The sequence below is a fragment of the Cervus elaphus genome, chromosome 11 (genome assembly GCF_910594005.1).
Source record: "Cervus elaphus chromosome 11, mCerEla1.1, whole genome shotgun sequence".
NCBI classification, from domain to species: domain Eukaryota; kingdom Metazoa; phylum Chordata; class Mammalia; order Artiodactyla; family Cervidae; genus Cervus; species Cervus elaphus.
The window spans coordinates 49,366,298-49,391,457 of NC_057825.1; the positions used below are offsets into that span (position 1 = coordinate 49,366,298).

At 39.6% G+C, this 25,160-nt stretch overlaps 1 protein-coding gene and 1 long non-coding RNA gene across 6 annotated transcripts in view; both read left to right on the top strand.

Annotated features, from left to right (window-relative positions):
- Positions 1 to 25,160, top strand: part of CTNNA2 (catenin alpha 2) — a 1,323,879-nt gene that overhangs the window by 370,172 nt on the left and 928,547 nt on the right. The gene's annotated exons all lie outside the window — the stretch shown is intronic.
- On the top strand, positions 660 to 23,537 carry LOC122703448. Its single transcript, XR_006343490.1, has 3 exons — positions 660 to 794; positions 6,361 to 6,365; positions 23,486 to 23,537. It is a non-coding gene; the product is annotated as an uncharacterized LOC122703448 (long non-coding RNA).

Consider the following 25,160-nt stretch of genomic DNA (forward strand, 5'->3'; position numbering starts at 1 on the left):
TGGCGGGCTGTGGTCCATGGGGTCACAAAAGTCAGAATGCCCAAGTAAGCAAAAGCACAGCACATGAATAATGTAACCGTTCATGGACAGGTGTTTTTGTTAACACATGTTTTCATTTCTCTGGGGTAACTACCTATTAACTTTATGCAAAAGAGTTTTCCACCGGTGACCATATGATCTTCACCAGCAAAGTATGAGAGTTTCCGTTGTTCTTCATCTTTGCTGGCACATGATATACTCAGCCTTTTTAGTTTTTGTCGTGATATCTGTTGTTGTTACTCTTTGTTTCCCTACTGAGTAATGATGTTGTGTATCTTTTATGTACTTACTTAGCCTTCCTTATATCTTCTTTGTTTAAAAATCCAGTCTTTGTGGTAACCTAGAGGGGAGGGCAGTTTTGGGGAGAATGAGTGCGTGTCTGTGTCTGGCTGAATCACTCTGCTGTGCACCTGAAGCTATCACAACATTGTTAATCAGCTGTCTTCTGATATAAAATAAAAAGTTTAAAAATAAATAAGCGAAAATACTATATTCTGCCTGACTTTTAATGGGTTGCTCACCTTACTATAGCTCAGTTACAAGAATTCAGCTACATTTTTTACACATACAAAGCATATTTCATATTACTTTTAATACGTATGTATGTGTGTTCATCTCTCGGTCATGTCCAACTCTTTGTAACCCCATGGACTGCAGCACGCCAGGGTCCTCTGTCCATGGAATTCTCCAGGCAAGAATACTGGAGTGGGTTGCCATTTCCTTCTACAAGGGATTTTCCCCATCCAGAGATCAAAGTTTAGTTTCCCGCATTGCAGGTGGATTCTTTACCATCTGTGCCCCCATACGGTATTCTGCCTGACTTTTAATGGGTTGCTCATCTTACTATAGCTCATTTACAAGAGTTCAGGTACATTTTTTTTTATGCATACAAAACATATTTTATATTACTTTTAATGCATATATATGTAGTAAAAGTCTAAAACTTGCATGCAGAGATAGAGTTGAATATAGACCAACTTCAGGATAGTGATTATTCTTGGAGATGAATGTGGAATTAGAGATGAGAAGATTGGTATTCATAGAAACTTTTTTTGTTTGAAAAAGAAAGGATTTGAAACAAATACTGTACAATATTAATACTTCTTGAATGTGGGAATGGGTCTTTAGGTATTTGTCATAGTGCTTTATACTTTTCTATGCATGTAAAATATCTCTTTTTTAAATTCTGAGTTATGCTTTTTTATTTTGTTGTCTTATTTATGTATACCTTGGCTGCCTTGGCTCTTTGTTGAAGCATGCAGGATTTTTTCTTGTTACAGAGCATGGACTCTAAGACGCTCAGGCTCAGTATTGTGGTTTGGGGGTAGCCCCTGCAGCATGCAGCATCTTAGCTCTCAGACCAGGGATTGAATTCGTGTCCCCTGCACAGGAAGGCAAATTCCTAACCACTAGACCACCATGGAAGTCCCAAATTACTTCTTTTAAAAATTACTATGTATTTGGCCTTGTCCTCTACAGTGGAAATACAGAGATAAACAGAATGAGTTCCATTTATCCTGTCCTCATTTTGCTGACAGTATTTGTTAGAGTGTATTCTTCAGAGCATTAGTTTTAGGAATACTAACAGGTGTGGTAGAAAGAAAAGATTTTGTAGTCAATATTTAAAATCTCTAGGACCTAGAATCTAGGATAAACAAAAATAAATAACTTATTATTTCAGAACTTTTAGGAAGTTTTAATAGCTTATTTCGCTTTTTGAACTCCAAAAGATTAATGTGCATTATTTTCCAAACTTATTTCAACAGGAAAGTTTTTTTTTTTAATTATTATTATTATTATTGCTTTTGCAGAGGATCTATCATTCTCCACAGAAATCTGTGTGATTGAGTTAGTCTAAAATCCTGACTTATGACCTAGCAGTCCCCAGGCCCAGAAGGAATCTTTCAAACTACTATTAAAATGGATTTTGAATACCGAACAGGCAAAAAGTCATTGTCTTTGGACTGAATATATAATATATTATCTCTCACATATCTGTATTTATTAGTATTTTCAAATGTATATTTTGTGTTGAGCTAGAAACAAATTTACTTCTAAGTGTTAATAAATTAAGAGCATCTTTGTCACTAAAAAATAAAAGGATCAGTGATAATGCTTTTGGCTATGTTGTTTGGAGGACTTTTACAAATTCTGCCAACTGAGTGTTAGTCATGGGCTTCACTGGTGGCTCAGATGGTACAGAGTCTGCCTGCAGTGGAGGATACCCCAGGTTCAATCCCTGGTTTGGAAAGATCTCCTGGAGAAGGGAATGGCTACCCACTCCAGTATCATTGCCTGGAGAATTCCATGGACAGAGGAGCCTGGTGGGCTACCATCTGTGGGCTTGCCAAGAGTCAGTCCATGGGGTTGCAAAGAGTGGGGGTCACAAAGAGTCAGACATGACTGAGTGACTTTCATTTTTTTTCAGTATCTTCAGTGTGTTTGACTAAATCAGAGTATTGAGAGTGGTGAGCACATTGAAAATGTCATGAAACAAGTCAAACAGCACAGACTTGTAGCAGTAGCCTGTCTGCAGGGAGGGTTTCAGTTCAGTGTGAAAACATACAGACCATGACTAAAACATATTTATACACATGACATGGAGAAAATTGTATGAAACCCATTTGCCTTACTGGGTCATTGTGTGCATGCGTGCACGGAGGGTAACTTCAGTCATGTCCGACTTTTTGCATCCCTATGGACTGTAGTCCACCAGATTCCACTGTCCATGGGATTCTCCAGGCAAAAATACTAGAGTGTTTGCCATGCCCTCCCCCAGGGGATCTTCCCAACCCAAGTATTGAACCCATGTCTCTGACATCTCCTGCATTGATGGGTGGGTTCTTTACCATTAGTGGCACCTGGGAAGCCCACCTGGTCCATTAGGCTGTTTAGAATATCTGGGAGCACTACAAAGAGGCTTCCTTGGGTAATACCTGGGACAAATGAGACAAGTGAAGTAGGCAGCCTTGTTAATGTTTTCCCACCAATGTTGATTTATGAATGTCATCATTTTATCAGGAGACCAATGGTTTAATACAGGTATAGTAGTGAGTGGAACAAAGCTAGTGGAGGTGATGGAATTCCAGTTGAGCTATTTCAAATCCTGAAAGACGATGCTGTGAAAGTGGTGCACTCAATATGCCAGCAAATTTGGAAAACTCAGCAGTGGCCACAGGACTGGAAAAGGTCAGTTTTCATTCCAATCTGAAAGAAAGGTAAACCTAAAGAATACTTGAACTACTGCACAATTGCACTCATCTCACATGCTAGTAAAGTAATGCTCAAAATTCTCCAAGCCAGGCTTCAGTAATACATGAACCGTGAACTTCCAGATGTTCAAGCTGGTTTTAGAAAAGGCAGAGGAACCAGAGATAAAATTGCCAACATCCGCTGGATCATTGGAAAAGCAAGAGAGTTCCAGAAAAGCATCTATTTCTGCTCTATTGACTATACCAAAGCTTTTGACTGTGTGGATCACAATAAACTGTGGAAAATTCTTAGAGATGGGAATGCCAGACCATCTGACCTGCCTCTTGAGAAACCTGTATGCAGGTCAGGAAGCAACAGTTAGAACTGGACATGGAACAACAGACTGGTTCCAAATAGGAAAAGGAGCACATCAAGGCTGTATATTGTCACCCTGCTTATTTAACTTCTATGCACCATGACAAATGCTGGGCTGAAAGAAGCACAAGCTGGAATCAAGATTACTGGGAGAAATATCAATAATCTCAGATATGCAGACAACACCACCCTTATGGCAGAAAGTGAAGAGAAACTCAAAAGCCTCTTGATGAAAGTGAAGGATGAGAGTGAAAAAGTTGACTTAAAGCTTAACATTCAGAAAACTAAGATCATGGCATCTGGTCCCATCACCTCATGGGAAATAGATGGGGAAACAGTGGAAACAGTGTCAGACTTTATTTTTTGGGGGCTCCAAAATCACTGCAGATGGTGTCTGCAGCCATGAAATTAAAAGACGCTTACTCCTTGGAAGTAAAGTTATGACCAACCTAGATAGCATATTAAAAAGCAGAGACATTACTTTGTCAATGAAGGTCCGTCTAGTCAAGGCTATGGTTTTTCCAGTGGTCATGTATGTATGTGAGAGTTGGACGGTGAAGAAAGCTGAGCACTGAAGAATTGATGCTTTTGAATTGTGGTATTGGAGAAGACTCTTGAGAGTCCTTTGGACTTCAAGGAGATCCAACCAGTTCATCCTAAAGATCAGTCCTGAGTGTTCATTGGAAGGATTGATGCTGAAGCTGAAACTCCAGTACCTTGGCCACCTCATGCGAAGAGTTGACTCATTGGAAAAGACCCTAATGCTGGGAAGGATTGGGGGCAGGAGGAGACGGGGACAACAGAGGATGAGATGGCTGGATAACATCACCGACTCGATGGACATGGGTTTGCATAGACTCTGGGAGTTGGTGATGGACAGGAAGACCTGGCGTACTGCGATTCATGGGGTCGCAAAGAGTTGGACACGACTGAGCGACTGAACTGAACTGAACTGGTGAGTGGAAATTTTAGAGTCTCCAGTAGGACCAGGGCTTCCCTGATAGCTCAGTTGGTAAAGAATCTGCCTGTAATACAGGCAACCTGGGTTTGAATCCTGGGTTGGAAAGATCCACTGGAGAAGGGATAGGCTACCCACTCCAGTATTCTTGAACTTCCCTTGTGGCTCAGCTGGTAAAGAATCCGCCTGCAATGCAGGAAATCTGGGTTTGATCTCTGGGTTGAGAAGATCTCCTGGAGAAGGGAAAGGCTACCCACTCCAGTATTCTGGCCTGGAGAATTTCATGAACTGTGTAATCCATGAGGGTTGCAAAGAGTCTGATATGACTGAGTACCTTTCACTTTCAGTAGGACCAGGTTTTCATTTGCTCAAAACCAGAACTTCTTTTACAATCTAGTTTTTCCTTTACTGAGACCAGTTTTTGGATTCCTCTGGACAGTTTTAAAGTTATCTTTTAGGGAAATATTCCTTTTGAAGTTTGCCTGCTGTTGTTCCCTTTAAGGGCAGCATTTCCTTGTGGAAATAACATCAAGATGATTTCCCTTAGCTTCCAGAGAGTCAAGTTTAGAATGCCCCAGAATTTTAAAGTGGCAGGTAATTCCTGAATATAAGGATCATTCTTAATTTTATTTCTGTTGGAATTAAGGAAGCCCTGTTGCTTCCACAACATTCCAAAATCATGAGCTACTCTGAAAGGATACCTACTGTCAGAATAAATATTGATAATTTGGGCCTTGCTAAAGTGGAAGTCTGGGGCTTTCCAGGTGATGATAGTGGTAAAGAACCTGTCTGCCAATGCAGGAGACATGAGTTTGATCCCTGGGTCAGGAAGATCCTCTGGGGGAGGGCGTGGCAACCCACTCCAGTGTTCTTGCTTGGAAAACCCCACGGACAGAGATACCAGGTGGATTACAGTCCACAGACTCGCGAAGAGTCGGACACGACCGAAGCGACTTAGCATACACACAAAGTGCAAGCCTAGGTGAGAGCATATAATTCCACCTGTTGGGCTGGATAGACGTAGTCAAGATTCTGCCTCAACAACATCAAAGGAATATGCAGTAGCGTACCAAGCATAGTATTTGCCATTGTCACCTCTCAAATAAAAACCATGAAATGTCAGCATTACCAGAGGAATTTCCTGTAGATCATGAAGAGGAGTCAAGAAGTGGCTCTTCAGTGATAAGGCAGTAGTAAGAGAGTTTGTCAGACTGGAGTGTTAAATTTATCACAGTTTAAGAGTTATGTAAGGAGAGGTTAACAAAAGGTCTTCCTGGGAGGTGAGATGGCTGACTGAGAAATGTTGAGTGAGGTGAGAATTCATGAAAACTTCTACTGTATGGGGTATAAAAAATGGTTAAAGTGGATGCTACAACAATTTTCTTGGTGACATTAATCAAATGGGCAGTGGCTGTAATGGCTCAGTGACAAGGAGGCATTTTGTGTGACAGAGTCAGCTGCTACCTGTACTATCGTGTGGATTGATAGTTATCCCTGTATTCTGGGGTGAGTACTTCAAGGGCATTCCCTTCTTTTTCACACACAAAATAAAAGAGTGTCTGACTGTTGGTATGCCCAAGGGCAAGTGTGTTCATCAGACTCTTCTTGAAGGCTCTGATAGCTATGTTGTCTTGTTCTTCCCATAAAATTAGGGTTTTTATTGTTTAGTAAAACAATAAAAATTAGAGATTTGACCATACAAAAGCTATTTGAAACCCCGTTTCAGCAATAACGAAGTAGAAATAAAGAAAACCTCACAGTTGGTGCTCAGTTTTGGGTTTTAGAAAGTCATGAAGTCTGTGTGGATCAAGGTGTAGGGCTTGTTCTGATATCAGATACCACAGATATTGAACCTGGATTTCACACTTTATTTCCCATAAAGGCTAAAAACTTAATAGTGGATTCTGTCTTCCTGTGAGGAGGCTTAGGAAAGAGAGCAAAAATCAAAGTATCCACAGATTGCAACAGTGTAGAACCTCTAGGGAACTTTATAGCGTCCGGATCAGCCTTCAGGATTTACAGGAAATAAGTAGTCCAGTAAACCCTGAGACATTATTGTCCCAGTAAATTGTTTTTCTTCCCAAGTGAAGGCAAAAAGGCATTGGCTAGCTTCATCTATTGCAATGCTGAAGAATGCACTGCATACATCAGTTGCAGTGAAGAACTTACTTCTGATGGAAATGATGTCAGTAAAGTAGGAGTGCTATGAGCAATAGAATATTGAGGGATGATGATGGTGTTTATTGCTTGGAGATTCTAGACGTTTGTTCTAGATCTTTTTGGAGATTTTATGCAAGCTTATCCCTATTTTCTCGCCAGCAAAATAGGGATAATGCAGTGGATAGTACAAGGGAAAATGCAGTGGCTAGCACAAGGGATAATGCAGTGGCTAGCACAAGGGATAATGCAGTGGATACTACAAGGGACAATGCAGTGGATAGCACAAGGGATAATGCAGTGGATAGCACAAGGGATAATGCAGTGGATAGCACAAGGGATAATGCAATGGATAGCACAAGGGATAATGCAGTGGATAGTACTAGGGATAATGAGGTCTTGAGCTCAGTTTTCTTTTACAAGGTTTATGTCTTGAAGGGCTTCTTTACTAATAGGATATTGCTTAATTCTTGGAAGAGGTTTTGAGGGATCTACCTGAATCTAGATGGGAAATGCACTGCTAATTTTACCAATATCTATTGGAGATAGTGCTTGTAAGGAAAGTGCTAGTGGATTCAGTAGGAATAAATGATCCATGTTTCCTGAGTTGGCTCTAGTACTGTCAGATACAAAACATACAAACAATGGCAAGGAATCATTTTTTCACTTCATTGGTTACTTTGATGACTAATGTCAAATTCTAGAATTGTTTCTCTCTTTTGAGAGAAAGAAATTCTGGCATGATACATTTTTGTGCCAATTAATTGTTTTTTAATTGGAGGATAATTGCTTTACAATATTGTGTTGGTTTCTGCCATACATCAGTGTAAATCAGCCACATGTATACATATGTCCCCTCCCTCCCGAATCCTCCTCACAGTTACCACCCTATCTCACCTTTCTAGGTGTCACAGAGCACTGGGCTGAGCTCCCTGTGTCACAGAGCAAATTCCCACATGCTATCTATTTTACATGTGGTAATATATATATGTTTGCATACTGGGAACCCTCTTGCACTGTCGGTGGGAATGTAAATTGATACAGCCACTATGGAGAACAGTATGGAGATTCCTTAAAAGACTAGGAATACAACTACCAAAAGACCCAACAATCCCACTACTGGGCATATACCCTGAGAAAACGGTAATTAAATGAGACACATGTACCCTGATGTTTGTGGCAGCATGTTTTACAATAGCTTGGCGTGATACTTTTTAAAAATAATTTTTTTTTGGAGTTGCTTTGCAGTGTTGTGTTAGTTTCTACTCTATAGCAAAGCGAATCAGCTATATGTGTCCATACATCCCCTCTTTTTTGAGTTTCCTTCCCATGTAAGTCACCACAGAGCACTGAGTAGGGTTCCCTGTGCTGCACTATAGGTTCTCATCAGTCATCTTATACATAGTATCACTAGTGTATGTATGTCAACCCCCATCTCCCAATTCATGCCACCCCTGTTGATATCCACAGATGTGTTCTCTACATCCGTGTCTCTATTTCTGCCTTGTAAATAAGATTGTCTATACTAGTTTTTTCAGATTCCACATATATTCATTAATATACGATATTTGTCATGATACTTTTAAAAGAAGTTTTGGCCTAATAAATGAAAAAAGTAGAGGAACTATGGAGAAAAAGGTGTATATCTCAAAAAGCCTAAACATAAGGGAATAAGTTCAGAGCCAGGAACCTTTTGAGTTTCGTTAGAGATTCCCACAGTTTGAACTGTTTTAGTACTCTGAGGCAGGGGCTGCTTTATGGTAGTGGGTTTGAGCAGTGGCTACATTGTCAGTTAGGACTGGAAGGCATTCATCCCCAAACTGAAGAAATGTTTCTCTATGATGATTTAGAGGGAAGATTGAGACAAGTTCCTGTATGTAGTTCCTCAGAGCCCATCATTGAGGACTGGGAGGATGTTGGAAAGTCTTGTTAGATGGATGAATGTGCCTGTAGGACTTACATTTGTGACAGTCTCTTTTCAATGTCATAACTGTTTGAAATAATAGCAAAAATGAGGAGGATTTTGATTTTGTTATGAAGCCTTCTTTTGCTGGAGTTGAAGATAAAGAATTTTGGTGGTCTTCCTTGGAGGTGACTCTTCTAGAGTGTGAAAGAGCTAGTCTGCCAGATTAACTAAATCTGAAGTAGACATAATTGCTGATGAAGTTGTCAAGCTGTTGTCTGAGCCTGATCATATAATAAGTTAGAGGGCTACTCTTCCAACTGTAAATCTAGAGAGCTTTCAGAATTTTCCCAGTTAGCAGTTGTCTTTCCATGTTGGTCCTGGCGTTCACTTACAAGCAGATGAAGTAGCTGACATAAGTTAGAGAAACCAGGTTGATGAGTTTGAATGACTAATATATTCTTCAGCCAGTCTGTGAGGATTTTTGCATTCCAATTTACTTTGGGAATTTTTTGACTGTGAATTTCAGTTTAGCTTTAGTTCAGGGAATATAAGAAATGGAGAGTTTATTCTCTGGATCCTCAGAAGGCTTAATTTTAAAGGGACAGATTGTGACAAGATCAGAGGAAAAGAAAGTGGGACAAGTTTGAGAGAAAAAAGGAATTCAGCAAAGGTCTTTGTATGGGGGAACTGACAGTACAGTAGGAGGTGTAGGTGGAATAGGAGAGAGGAAGAAGGTGATGCTGGAGGCAGAATCTGGCCAGGAGGTGTGGAGAAAGAGAGATAAAATGGTGTCAAAGAAGGATCCTCAGAGAAAGAAACCAAAGAAGAAAAGTCTGAGGCTTTGGGAGCCCTTACATCTTTGTTTAATCGTTTGTTTGCTTCAGTGAGTCTTCGAATCTAATTTTGCAGGGAGGCAAGTCTTGGCTCCTGATAGTGTTTGGAAGCCTCAAAAACCAATCCAAAAAACCATACCATTCAATTATGAAAATTTTTGAGCTATTGTAGTCCAATTTAATTTTAATAAAATTAAACGTGGTAATTTCAAAAGTTCCCCATAATGGCCATTGATATGCTTCATTGCCATTTGTCAGGTTGGTCCATTTAGTTAGGAATGCACATGAGGAAGGAACATGGCTTTTAAACATAAAATCACCTTGTGTAGTCCCTGTAGGAGGGTGCAGGGGATGCCTTCGAAGTATTTAAATAACCAGGATTCTATTTTTCAATGTTTTTTCTCTAGAGTGAAGAATAATTTTCCAAAGCTCCAATAACTTGCAACTTAAACAACTCAATTAAAGCAGCCTACAAACTAATATCAGCCAATTCTAAGGAAATAGGCTTTGTCCTGGAAGATCCAGACCAAAGACTCTTCACTCAGTTTCCAGAGAACAGCCCCCATTTCAATGGAATGGGCCAAAGACTGAAGTGGTACAGTTTCAGTGAGGCAGCCCCTGTTTCTTAAAGGTTGGCTAACAGCTTTGCAGTCAGCCTTGGCTGAAACAGTCTTATCTAAAAGTGACATGAAAATGCCAAATGAGTGTTGCCAAACAGAACAAGGCCTGAACCTTAAAGAACAAAACCTTAACATAGATTTTGATTAAAGCCTGGAGAGCTTTAAACACAAAGAGAGCAAAAGCTCAGACCCAGGAAAAGAACTCAAAATCCAGGTGAGAAAAGCAGTGAGCTGAGTGGATTCTGTCACAGGTACTATGCCTGTTTGCTCACTAATCTTGAGCTATTGGGGGACTTCTTTTGTCCTCATTTTGTTGTTGTTCAGTCACTAAGTTGTGTCTGACTCTTTCCAACCCTGCAGATTGCAACACAGCAGGCTTCCCTGTCCTTCACTGTCCCCTGGAGTTTGCTCAAGCTCATGTCCATTTAATCTGTGATGCCATACAGTCATCTTGATAGCTTATGGTGAATGGTATCAGACTCGTGATCTCCGAAGAAGTTTTAACTTTGGGACCAGGGATTAGGCTTGATGACACAAGAGCTTTTGTATAGCAGAGTTTCATTAAAGTATAAAAAGGGACAGAGAAAGCTTCTGATATAGACATCAGAAGGGGGATGGAGAGTGCCCCCCATGCTAGCTTTAGCCAGCTGTTTTATGTCTGTTAGAAAGCTATTAATCAGATAAGAGGGACACCTCAAGACTGATGGAGTCTCACCAGGCCCCTCTCCCACAATATGCATTTTTGAGATAGGATGGCATGAGGTGTGTCATGCCCCAGCCATAAAACAATTGATATGAATACTGGTTTGTTGAGCCATTATCAGCCCAAGGTTTGAGAAAAGAAAAACTTAGTCTTAGGTGGACCCATTTGGAAGAAAGGCAAATTCCAAAGCAAATACATAGTTTCATTAACATAGCTTAAGAAAAACATTTCCATAGAGAAACCTCCTTTTAATTTTGTATGGGGAAGGGAAAAATTCTGACACTTGTAGTTTGTTTCCTCCTGCCACTTAAGGAAGAGATAAAAAATGTCTGACACTGCCACCTATTTCCTCCGTTTGAAGACCCCCGGCCTTTCTGCCTGTTACCCTCTCAATCTCATCCTCTGTCCCTGTCCTTCTCCTCCTGCCCTCAGTGTTTCCCAGCATCAGGGTCTTTACCAATGAGTCAGCTCTTAGCATCAGGTGGCCAAAGCATTAGAACAGCATCAGTCCTTCCAGTGAATATCCAGGGTTGATTTCTTTTAGGATTGACTGGTTTGATCTCCTTGCTTTCCAAGGGACTCTCAAGAGTCTTCTCCAGCACCACAGTTTGAAAGTATCGATTCTTTGGTGCTCAGTCTTCTTTATGGTCCAAGTCTCACATCCATACATGACTATTGGAAAAACCATAGCTTTGACTGTACTTAGATTGAACCCGGGTCCCCTGCACTGCAGGTTAACTTCACCATGTGAACCACCAGAGAAGCCCGTAGTCCTCATATGGGCCACAAAAATGGCACCCTAAAACAAATAGACTATCACGTATTTCTCCAACAAAGATGGATTTATTCCAGAGCAGCAGAGAATTGCACTTCAGGTTCTGAAACCATGGAATGCCCTGTGCTGTCTCCTCATGGCAAGGGAAGGAGAAATCGTTTATAGAGGGGAAAAGGAAGTAATAGGGCTGTAATAAAGAAGAGTCTATTGTTTTTAGTTAGCTGAGTCCTTGCCTTCTTCCTGCCAGACTCTGCTGTTGTCTCCAGTGTGACCATTTCCACTTCTGGTCTCTCAGCTCTCTTTAATTGGGCTCAGTTGGTAGAGTCTGCCTGCAATGCAGGAAACCCTGGTTCCATTCCTAGGTTGGAAAGATCCTCTGGAGAAGGGATAGGCTACCCACTCCAGTATTCTTGGGCTTCCCTTGTGGCTCAGCTGGTAAAGAATCTGCCTGCAATGCAGGAGACCTGGGTTCAATCCCTGGGTTGGGAAGATCCCCTAGAGAAGGGATTTTATTTAATTGAGGCTTCTGTTTATACATTTTTTAAGCTGGAAGGATAAATTGTAACTAGGAAGAGACCTATTCTGTTGCTGATTGATAAATCTAAAAATGAGATCCCCTCCTCCATCAAGTAGTATAGTTGAGGAAAATAGCATATTAGTGAGCTCCTTTGTCAGAATATTGATTTTACCTACAAGTTCTGTTTTGCAGAGTCCTTCATTTTTCCAGCAATAAAAAAAAAAATTCAGGTGATAAGAATGATTAGTCCATCATTTTCAGAGAACAGTAGATTTAAAAAAAATTATCATTTGGATCTGTCTTTTCCTTATCAGTTTTCCATGTAGTATCAGTATATTCAATAAATTCATTTTCCTGCTCCTCTGAAAATCTTTTGTTAGTTATACACATGTCAGGAAAAAAAGGAATAAGAATTCCCTTCTGAATTCTTCTGGCTGGTCTAAGAAGTAAATTGACATGAGACAGATTAACAGGAAAAAAAAAAGAAAATGAAATTTCAATAACATGTATGCAGGGGAGAGACCCAGGAAACCTAAGTAACTTGCCAAAATGGCTGAAACCCTCACAACAGATACTGTCTTCAGCTAAAGACAAAAGAAGATGTCAAGGGTCCTGGTTTGGGGCTTCAAGTGGGAGGAAGGCAATTTATAGGGAGATAAAAAAGGGCCCTGCAGATACAATGAGACACAGAGTAGACTCTGATCTCTAAGCCTCTCTGCATTCCCCACCTCCCCAGCCCCTCTTCTTTGCAGATATCTCTGGTAACAGCTCTAGTCCAGGTACTGGCCCTTTATCTAAATTTTTTCAGGCAATTAGTAGGAAGACGCATGAGACAGATGAACACTTTCTGAATCTTCTGTTTCTTATAAATAATCAGCCTAAATTAATCCTCATGTCAAACACATTTGAAGGTGGTAAATTTTGTTCCTCTGTATTACTCCCTACTGGACTTTCCTGGTGGCTCCGTGGTAAAGAACCCACCTGCCAGTGCAGGAGACAGGAGATATGGGTTTGATCCCTGGGTCGGGAAGATCCCCTGGAGGAGGGAATGGCAACCCACTCCAGTATTCTTGCCTGGGAAATCCCATGGACAAAGGAGCCTGACGGACTACAGTCCATGGCGTCTCAAAAGAGTCAGACATGATATAGACACTAAACAACAACAATAACAAGCATCCAAGTAGGGAAGAAGTGATTACTATGATGTTGTTAATAAAATGGATGAGGAAAATGTCCACTAAAAGTGAAGGATAGGGAGGGAGGTGATAGTTTGGAGTACTAACTGGGAGGAATGGGAGAGGACTGTGTCTGGAACCCATGTAGCCCTGCCCGGCCCCCTTCCTGTCCCCTTTCTGTCCATGGACAGAATTGAATTCCTTGCCACCTGAGAAAACAGAGGGCCCCATGCTCACACTACCTGTCCCAGCGTCTTCTCTGTCTCAGGACCCTTGTGACCATCCCAGCCTCCCATGCCTGCCTTTTCCCCAGGATGAGCCTTCAACTGGAAACCAGCTGCCTCCCTGGGCTGACTCTTTTCTAAATCCTATCCCTTCCTCTTGCTTGAAAGTTATAGTGTCTCTGGGATCGACTAGATTGTGTTGTCATTTGTCATACCTCGTGTGCACCATGTAATAGGTACACATTAAGGACTGAACCATGCTAACTGCCAAGTAACCTTCTCATCTGTATCCTTGCTTCTAGCAGCTGATATGCTTAAGCATTCTTTTTCCTAGAACAAAACCGCTGCTCGGGGTCCTATCTCATCCCTTCCCAGTGCAATCTCTTCCCTTCTCTAGCAAGTGGCCTTGGAGAGCCTCCTATATTTACCATCTTCACACAGTCACCCTCACTCTTATCCCTGCAGCACTTCTGCCTTTGCCACCATTCTAATGAAACTTGATCTCACTTTCATCACTAAATAACACATTGTTACATAGATATTTACTGCTTTGTTCTTCCATTTTGATAGACTTGGAATTCTTTTCCTCGTACATTTCTCCTTTATCCTATTTTCTGCAGATACATGGCTTTTGTTCTTTAATGTTCTTACCACCCCATTTCTAAAAAGGTATTTATGGAAGGTTAAAATTAAGCTTATGGTTTCTCTGAATCATTGCTAAGTCAGCCTTTTGCCATAATTGGCATTAAATAATTGCATATTAAAAACACTTTTCTCATCTTAATTTTAGGCATCATAATTCTTTATAATTTAAATTGTTCCTAGTGACTGAAAGGAAAACATGCTCTATCAGATTTCACTTGAGTTAAAGCAATGTTAATTCTCCCAGACTTGCTGCATTTCTCTTATTTCACTCAGTGTTCAAATAATATATTAGTTCCTTGAAAGTTGCTAAAGTTTCTTTTCTAAAAATGAGTTAAAGTGCTGACATTGAATGAACAGCAGCTACATTACTCATTTAAGGGAGAAAAGTGCTGATGTGTTTAAAATCTTTTATTTAAGTTACAACTGCCCCTCTTGGATTTTTAAAAAAAATACAATGCTATCATGTGAATTGTAAATACCAAGATATTGTTCTGGGAAAAGGAAAGCTAAGAATGTTGTAGGAAATTGTGCTTTTCTGGTATGGTAGCAGATTTCCTGTTCTTTTGCATTTATGAAATTTCTTACTTTGATATTATGAGACTATAAGTAAATAACCCAAACTTCAAAACAGCAGCACTTTTCAGGTTTTGCTGTTATTTTCCTGTAAGGATTCACTATGGTGTATGATATTAAATCTTCTTTAAAAAATTGTTTTTTATGTGGCACTTAACTTGTGAAATTTAATGCATATAATTGAAATGCTGATGGTTGTGCTTTAAAGTATTTCAAAACACTTTCTCTTTAGTGGATAAGATTCCAAATTCTTGCCATGGCTTTCAGTGTCCTAAATGATTGAGGCCTTACTTACTGTGCCAGTTTTGCATCCTCTGGAGTTAGAATTGCAAAAAAGAAAAAAAAAAAGAAAAAAATTAAAAGTCGCATGTATGTATGAAAGGTATATAGGAAAGATAAAGAGAGAGGAACCAGGAGTACTAGTAGAAGGAAAGGAGAATGGGTAGTAAGAACCTCAGACTGTGGTGCAGCTCTGAAAACATCTTGGCGTAGCCAGTGGGGAATTCCAGTGCCACTTTGGAGGAATTATTCATCAAGCAGAAATGATCAGGCCCCAGTCACTGGTTAAACTGCTTGGGGAAAGCATGTCTGAGGCTTGAAAGATGAGGTGGAACCCAAAGCTTCCGCAATAGACTTTGTCACCTGTTTCTGTCTCATCTTTTCATTTTCTTTATAGAATCTTTCAAATCAGAGACATTTTTATAAATTCAAGTTTGTCAATTTTCATTGTATTATGGAGCATGGTTTTTGTTTTGTATCTAAGAAATTTTTACTTAACCCAAGGTTGCATCAATTTTATCCTCTCTTTTTTCTAGAATTTTATAGTTTTCAGCTCTAAATTTGAGTTTTTCATTCACTTTGAGCTAATTTTTGTGTATGGGTGAGGTAGTGGTCAAAGTTATTTATTTATGTTTGTATTTATTTGGGCTTCACAGTGGCTCAGTGGTAAAGAATCCACCTGCAGTGCAGGAACCACAGAAGACATGGGTTCAATCCCTAGGTCAGGAAGATCCCCTAGAGCAGGGCATGGACACCCACTCTGGTATTCTTGTCAAGAGAATCTTATGAACAGAGGAGTCTAGCAGGCTACAGCCCATAGGGTTACAAAGAGTCAGACACAACTGAAGTGACTTAACATGCACACATTTATTTATTTAGTATATGAATGCCCATTTGTACTACTAGCATCTTAAATAGGCTTTCTTAAAAAGGCTATCCTTTGCCATTGAATTACTTTTGCACCTTTGACAAAAATCTGTTTATCATTTACATGTCTATTGTTGCTACTATACTATATTGTATCTTTGTAATAAATCTTGAAATCAGTATGAGCTTTCCAACTTTATTTTTTTCAAATTTGTTTTAGATATTCAAGTTCCTTTGTTTTCTGTATAGTTTTTTGAATCAGCTTTTTAAATTAAATATGTTTCGCTGGGTTTCAGATTGGGATAGGTTGAATCAATGGATTTACTTAAGGAGAACTGTCATCTTAATATTATTGAGATTTCCAGTCTATGCAAACAGTATTTTTCTCAGTTTATTTAGATATCTTAAAATTTCTAATCAGTGTTCAACATATAGATCTTGTATGTATTTCATTATATGTATACATAAGTATTATTTCATATTATTTTAAATGATACTTCTAAAAAAATTCAATTTCCAGTTGTTCATTGCTATTATATAGTTCTGTGTGTGTGATTGATTTTATATCCGTGACTTACTAAACTCATTTATTAGTTCTAGTAGACAACTGTATTTTATTTGGATAGAGAAAGTTTTACTAATGCTTTTTCATTCTATATTTCTTTCCTTTCTTTTTCTTGCCTTATTGCACTGTCTAAGATTTCTATTATTATGGTGAATAGGAGTAACAACTGAAAGTCATCCTTTCTTGATTCCTGGTGTTAGGGGCAAAGCAGTCAATCTGTTGTCCTGGGCAAAAAAGGAAGAATTGATCACCCTAAGCTTTACAACCCAACTCCTCTGTCTCCAAAATCCCATTTTTTCACTGCTTTCCCCCACAGGGGAACACTTACTGCTTAACTTCATGTTAATCTCTGTCCTGGCATCTCACCAAAACAATGAATAAGAGGAAGACAAAAGAGGAAGCGAGGAAGCCAGCTGGGGAGGCGATTGTATTACTCCATGAGAGATGTGAGATTGGAAGGCCTAGAGTAGTGGGAGCAAAGGGGGAAGAGAGATGGACACATCCATTATTTATTTTAGATATTAGGCTAACCACTCTTAATGATGGATGAGATTATGGATTACGAGGCCGTTTCAGTGTTGAGTTTGAACAGTTAAGTGAATTGCAGCATCGTTTAGTGAAATGAGGAAGGTGATGATAGCTCAGCATGTCCTCCACTCCGTGGTGGACATGTGAGAAGAGATTTCAAGTGGACATAGAGTTCTAGTGCTCCAGAAAAGTATAGCTTAGTGTACAGATTTGGGAAGCAGAGACATCCAGGTTCCAGTTAATGTCAAAGGAGTACGTGGGATTGCCAGAGGAGAGTGTAAGAAACAGTTGGTGCTGAAGCTTTCCTGGGGGTTTCAAGTCCTTCTGAGAATCTGATGAAAAGCTCAAAACTCTCTTTTTAGAAAAATAGCACATTTTTATATCTATTTACATATTAGTTTCTCATGGTTCCTGTAACAAAGGAGTCCTGAGAAAACTGGGTGTCTTAAAACAACAGAGATATCTTGTCTCATGGTTCTGGAGGCTAGCAGTCCCAAATCAAGGTGTTGGCAAGGCCATGGTCCCTCTGAAATCTGTAAGGGAAGCTTCTTCCTGGCCCCTTCCTCTCTCGTGGTGGCTGTCAGGCCGGGGCATCCTTTGACTGGTGGTTGGATCACTGCAGTCTCTGCCTCAGATGCCACTCCTGCCTCTGCTCTCTGTGTCTCTGCCCTTTTCTTCTAAAGTATTGGAGATCAATCATACTGATTAAGAGCCCACCTTACTCTGATATGACCTCATCTTAGTCAGTTACCTCTGCAATAACTCTGTTTTTAATAAGGTCAAATGGTGAAGTAGTTTGGACTTCAACATACATTGTGTGTGTGTGATACATGATTTAACCCATAACAACTTCAGCCCATTGTAAGGATTCAAAAATTGCTTGAAGCCCAACCTCCAAAGGTATAACAAAGGAACTCACCAACACTTGGAGGATGAGCACAGGAAGAGACCAGGACAGAGAGAATGAAGAGAAACAGGAAAAGCAGAAACTTATGTCCTATTTCAGGAAGTCTGAGGGAAAAGAAATCAACCAGAGGTCGCGCAAAGTTCTAAAAAGGTTCGCCTGGAAACCAGAAGAGAGTATCTTCTTTCCCAAAGGCAGGCCCACACAGTGCTGCTGGTGATGCTTATTGCCAGTAGTAAGTGCTAACATTTTTGGCTTTTGTGGATGTTTGGCACTTTTTCTAAGCACTTTTCATTTACTTACAACAACTTTATTATCATCCTCATTGAGGAAACTAGGGAGTTGAAATATTAATAGCTTCCTTACAGTGATAAAACTGGCAGGTCAAAGACTTCTCAAACCCTCACAATATTTAAACCAAAACTGTTGGTTCTGCCTGTCTGTACCTCCCCATGCGTGCATGCTCAGTTGTGTTCAATTCTTTGCAACCCTATGGACTGTAGGCTGCCAGAGTCCTCTGTCCATAGGATTTCCAGGCAAGAATACCGGAGTAGGTAGGTTACCATTTCCTTCTTCAGGGAATCTTCCCAACCCAGTAATTGAGCCTACATCTCCTGGATTCTTTACTTCTTGAGCCATCAGGGAAGCCCTATACTTCTCCATTCTTCTCCATTTGAGTCATTAAGTAAATCCCCAAATCACTGATTTTTTGTTTTTTAACCAAATTAGCTCATCTCTTCATCTCATTTTATGGATGAAATAGATTCATTTTCCTGAACATCTAGACTAGAATATGTAGTCATCTGTTTCTCTCGCCTTTTTCAAAATTAAATCAGTAACCAAATGTTAATCTCTTATCTAAACCGTGCCAGTGGTTCTGCATGGCCCTTAGGATAATAAAGCTTTGATCGGGCTCTTGTCCACATTTTCAGCCTCATCTCCTGAGATGTTCTGTGTGGCATACTCTTTCTCCGGAGTACCATAACCACACTGAACCATGTCCCGTGTCTTCCCTCTTCCCTTTGCTCTGTCTGTAATGGCTTTTCCTCTTGGCGACTGGTGACCTCTGTTAGTATTTAAGCACCCAACTCACAGTCACATTCTCTTATGAGACCTTTTATGAAGTCTTGTGTGAATTACCAAAGGCAAAACCAAAGTAAAGAGGACATGAGCTTTGCCTTTAACATGCATTTAATTTTATTGAGGTCTGAGAATGTGAAAGGGACAGGAAATGGGTAACTTGAATAAAGAACAGAGTGATGCTGACAACAAATTGTTACAGAATTTAAAGAAGGAGATAAAACATCTTGCTAGAGTACCATTCACTCAAAACCATATTACACTGCCAGTGTAAACCACCCACCTCTCAAAAACAGAGCTTTTGAAGATATGTGGTGAAGAACTTTATGCTGTTCTGCTAATGTCACATTTACCCTCTTGCATATTTAGCTTCTGTTTTTAATCTGCTCTTTTCAGTAAGCCTCATTAGTTCCTGGGTTATTTATACAGTTCTTATCTACCCTTAAGCATTTATTTTTCTGAGTGCTTATTACCTTAAGAATAATGCCTTCAATTATATAACCAAAGCAGATGACAACAGATTTCATTAAGAAGTTTACTTTTTCTTCACTTTTATATTATTCGTTTTTCATAATTTGATATTACTTAAGATGGAGTGTAAATATCACAATTAGTATATTGATGATTTTCTTAAATGGATATTGTGAGTTTTATCTAAAAGACTGTTAATTATGTCATTTTAGATAAAACCAAGGACCCCTAAACCCTAGAATCTTGATAATTTTACTCCCTTTATGGCCCAGTTTCTCTTTTAGGTAAGTTATATAAAAGATATTTTGTTTGTTTGCTTTTCAGATTTTGTTAACAGCTTCCCTGCAGATTTTGTATCACATCCTTTTAAATGCAGTGACAGATAAAGATAGGTTATAATTGCGTTTCAAGCAAAATCAATAAAACAAAGCACTGTGCTGTGCTGTGCTTAGTCACTCAGTCGTGTCCTGCTCTTTGTGACCCCATGGACTGTAGCCCACCAGGCTCCTCTGTCCATGGGGATTCTCCAGGCAAGAATACTGGAGCAGGTTACCATTCCCTTCTCCAGGGGATCTTCCTGACCCAGGAATAAAACCGGGGTCTTCTGCATTACTGGTGGATTCAAACAAAACAAAATAAAAAATAAGTAGTATTTTGGCGCTATTTGTTATTTGTTGTCTATCTTTAAAATGTCACAGAACTCCATCCTCTGTGTTCTGTGACTTACTGTATGTACTGTAGTTACATCAATACATACAGTCTTTTATAATTATTTACTTAATTACTTCCTTCTCTGTCTCCTCCAGTATTCATAACTCCTAGCATATAGAGACCACTTGTATGTTTGTCCGTCCTTAGCGCTGTGCTCAGAAATATCACTCACCTGACTGAATGAATTCCTGGAATTCTCCCTACCTTGTGAATGTCATTAACTACTTGAGTATCTACATGTGAGTTAAGAATATCAGAAAAAGTAACAACTTCCACTGATGTTTGAAGAACTTCAAATGAAAAATAAAATGTTCCCAGAACTAAAATGGAATTCAGTTGGAAAATGATGAAAATGCCATACAATTTTTCAAGGGTCATTTACTGTTTAGAACAACAAAGGCTGATGTTGTTAGCCCGTGGTTGTTTTATTATATTCTTTCTTACCTATGTAATGCCCAACTTCTGTGAAATCTCTGGGAAATTTGATTCATATATTATCATGCACAATTTCTCGTTCTTCAGCACATCTGGAATTTTCATCCCAGTTCACATGTAGCACACAAACAAGATTTATTTTTGAAAATGGAAGTTTAGTTACCAGGAAACACAATGGAAGTAGCAAGCATAGACCGATACATGACAGATGGAAGCTGCAGATTTCCCACTTGGCTGAAGTTCTTATCTTTGGAAAGTCTTTCTACTCATTCTCAATAGTTGAAAACATAGAGAATTCTTCAGTCCTGGCTTCCCTGGATTTAAAATGTTGTGTTCAATTTAAATTTGGCCCAGTGGTGAAGAATCCACCTGCAGGCGACACAAGAGACTCGGTTTCAATCCCTGGGTTGGGAAGGGAATGGCTACCCATTCTAGTATTCTTGCCTGGGAAATCCCATGGACAGAGGAGCTTGGCTAGCTACAGGCCATGGGGCCACAAACAGTTGGACCCAATTGAGCAACTGAACACACACACACACACACACACACACACACACACACACTCACACTCAATAAAGTTGTTAATTGTTCATATAATTTATTATAAAGGAAAGGGGGAGAAAGGAAATGTCTGAAATTCACTGTATTTCTTGTGAAACATTTCTGAAAAATTTACATTCATTTCTCTTTTAACTTCATTTCCTCTGAAGTTCTTCAAAATGAGATGGCTTATACTGGGAAATATGAAGCTTACCAGGTGGCTCTGTGGGTAGAGAATCTGCTTGCCATGCAGGAGACCTGGGTTTGGCCACTGGGTTGAGAAGATCCCCTCATGGCTATTCACTGGAGAATCCCATGGACAGAGGAGCCTGGTGGCCTACAGTTCACAGGGTTACAAAGAGTTGGACGTGACTGAAATGACTGATCATGAGCATGAGCATACTGGGAAATATTGCTTAGCTGCACACCTCCAGTTTAAACACTGAACCTCTGCTCGCCACTCAGTATTTTTTTCCCCAGTATCAGTTGAAATATCATATGAGGATGGAGTTTTGCAAATGGCAATTCTGCAAAAACTGTTAATAATATTTTTGTCTTTCATGTATTTCCTAGAATGGTTGGTTTTATTTCAATTAACATGTTTATGTCTTCATAGGGTTTCATTATACTAATATAACATGAGCAAGATAAATATCATAGAAATGACATAAAAACTGAAAACTGAACCTTTTAAGGATACTGCAAACTTTTCTTTACTTTGTCACATTAAGAGGAAAAACAAAACACAAATACAAGCTGTTGTGAGCTGTTAACTCTCCTATAAGATTCCAAGTAACTCAGTGGTAAAGAATCAGCCTGACAATGCCCGAGATGCAAGAGGCATGGGTTCAATCCCTGGATTGGGACGATCCCCTGGAGTAGGAAATGGCAACCCACTCCAGTATTCTTGCCTGGAAAATTATATGGACAGAGGAGCCTTGTGGGCTCCAGTCCATGCCGTTGCAAAGAGTTGTACACGACTGAGCACAGCACACACACACACAAGATAAATACATTCATTCATTCATTCATTCAGCTATTATGCTTTAATTGTTTTTAGATGCTGAACACTTAAATGATCAGGAAAAAGCAAAGTTTTCTTGAGTGCATAAAACTAGTCGAATGGGGAACTTCCTTAGTGATTGAGTGGCTTAGACTCCATGCTTCCAATACAAGGGGCCCAGGTTTGATCCCTGGTCAGGGAAGTAGATCCTGCATGCCACAGTGAAGATCCCACATGCTGCCTGCCACAAAGAAGACTGAAGATCCCATGTGCTGCAACTAGATGTGGTGCAGTCAAATAAATACATAATAAATATTTAAAACAACAACAACAAAAATTAGTTGAACAGATGTATGAAAATAAAAGAATAAAAGAAAGTATAAGATACATTCTATACTGTGTACCAAATGTTGAGGAAGAAAGCAATGTATGTCGTCTTCCTGAAAAATGTGAATTATGAATTGTTTTTGAAATAAGTAAGGGATATGATGGACAGATAGGAAATCAGTGGATTTGTTCTGTACAGAAATTACAGGAAAAAAGCCTGGTTTGAGTATTGTTTAATTGGTATTTTTTCCACATCTACCATGTTGGAGAGTGTATTGAATGGATGTCTACTAGACTTTGAAGTCTAGAGCTGTTTTTCAGCTTTATATGTATTTTGCAAACTAAAACTTAAGAAAAATACAGCAAAGGTTTACTAAAATCTTGAAATAGAATGCTTTCCTTTACCCTTTTCCAGTTATTATTTTTGTTTATAATTTATTTCACATAAAAGAATAGGATGCTTTCACTAGTGTAACTGCTCAGATATTACACTTCAAAACAAATTATCTGCCTGTCCTTTGGTAGCTTTATTTCTGAAAATTACAATTACACTAATGAAAAGTCTTTTGTCAATTACCTGGGTATTGATAAATTTGATCCCAGTGTTATTTCATGATCTGTGATTAATTTTTTAAAAAATGATCTTTAGGACACTAATGTTATACTAATTAATTCCCTACATGTAGTAGAAATTCAGCGCTTTTTGTTCTTCCCAAAGTTATTGCAATGAAACTCACTATAATTTTTGCTGCTATTGTAGTTTAGTGGACAATTTTTTATTAATTGGAAACTCTTCTTTATTTAGGATAAATGAATTTAAGCCTAATGAAGTACTTCATCCCAATATGCAAATATAAGCATTTGCATTTAGTACCAGCATCTCATAGTATGGGCTTTACTGTTGACTTAGACAGTAAAAAGTAAGTAAGTAAGTGTTAGTTCTCAGCCGTGCCTGACTCTTTGCGACCCCATGGACTGCAGCCCACCAGGCTTCTCTGACCATGAGATTTTCCAGACAAGGATACTGGAGTGGGTTGCCATTTCCTTCTCCAGGGGATCTTCCAACCCAGGGATCGAACCCAGGTCTCCTGCACTGCAGGCAGATTCTTTACCAACTGAGCTACAAGGGAAGCCTGTGATGGTAAAAAGGCTGCCTGCAATCAGGAGACCTGGGTTTGATCCCTGGGTTGAGAAGATCCCCTGGAGAAAGGAATGGCTACCCATTCCAGTATTCTTACCTGGAGGAATCTATGGATAGAGGAGCCTGGCAGTCCGCAGTCCCTGAGGTCTTAAAGAGTGGGACACAATGGAGTGACTAACACTTTCATTTCACTTCTCATAGTATAGCGCTGTGTTAACCACCTTTATCTATTCACAGTGGAATTCATGTTAAATGGTAGGAAGTACATAATAACACAGGAGTCGTTCTCCACACTTCTCCCTTTATCCTGATGTCTGGTTTGCTCCCGAGTCTGGCTCACTTTGCCTCTTAATATCCCTCAACTCATTATGCTTTTGTCCATCCTGCCACCTCCTGGTCCAAATCATTGTTTCCTCACTTGTCACTGCAGTGTCTCCCCACACTGCTGCCCACCCCTACTTGGATCCTGTAGTCTCTTCTCTAGTCTGCAGAGGGCTCTTTCCAGGGCATATTCCTTGTTAACTTGGGTTTCCAATTTAAAACATGTCAGGGGCTCTTTGTATTTTTAGAATAAAGACCGAACTCTTTGAGTGTGGCCTATAAAGCCATATGTGGCTCATCTCCTCCCAGGTCCTTAGGACACACTTCATGCCGCCCCTCTCCACTTTGCCCACCACCTTCCCTGCTCAGATTACAGTCATACTTATCTTCAATCCTTTGACCTCTATAGGCTCTTTCTTGTCATATGCTGGTCTTTTTTCTGATCTATTTTTTTTCTTCTAATGTTTTTATGTATTTATTTGTTTATTGTCCTTTTGATGCAGCATTTGGGATCTTAGCTTCCTCACCACGGATTGAACCTGTGCCCCCCATTCAATGGAAGTGCGGATTCTTAACCAACGGCCCACCAGGGAAGTCCCCTCATGTTGTAGATGTCAGTAAAAATATAATTTCTTCAGAGATGGCTTTCTTGACGACCCTCGTCAGGTTCTCCCATTAAAGAATCAGAGCAGGGTACCTTGTCCTCACTGAAATGTTTTATTTGTCAGAGCTTGAGCCATGACTGTTGATTATTTTATTGCTGGGTATGGGCCTCACTGGTGGCTCAGTGGTGAAGAATCCACCTACCAAAGGAGGAGATGTGGGTTCTATCCCTAGATCAGGAAGATCTTGTGGAGAAGGAAATGGCAACCCACTCCAGTATTCTTGCTGGAAAATCCCATGGATGGAGAAACCTGGTGGACTGTAGTTCATGGGGTCATAAGAGAGAGTTGGACATGATTTAGTGACTAAACAACAACATAGGACCTAATAAGAAGAATAATAGGCAGTCAATAAAAATTTATTAAGTCTGTGAACAATAAAAATACTTTACATTTTAAATATTATGAATATGAGCTATTTAAAAGACAGAATCAACCCATCTCATGGAGTTTATGATGGAGTATCTCTTACAATCAGAGGAAGAGGGATAGAAGCTTAAATGTTCATAGATTATGGGGTCAAACTCCTATTCAATTGTAACTCTAAATAATTTTGTAATATTTAACCACAGATTAATCATGTTTCCTTGGGATATTGTTGTATATGATATTGTTAGTTATAGAAAATGACATG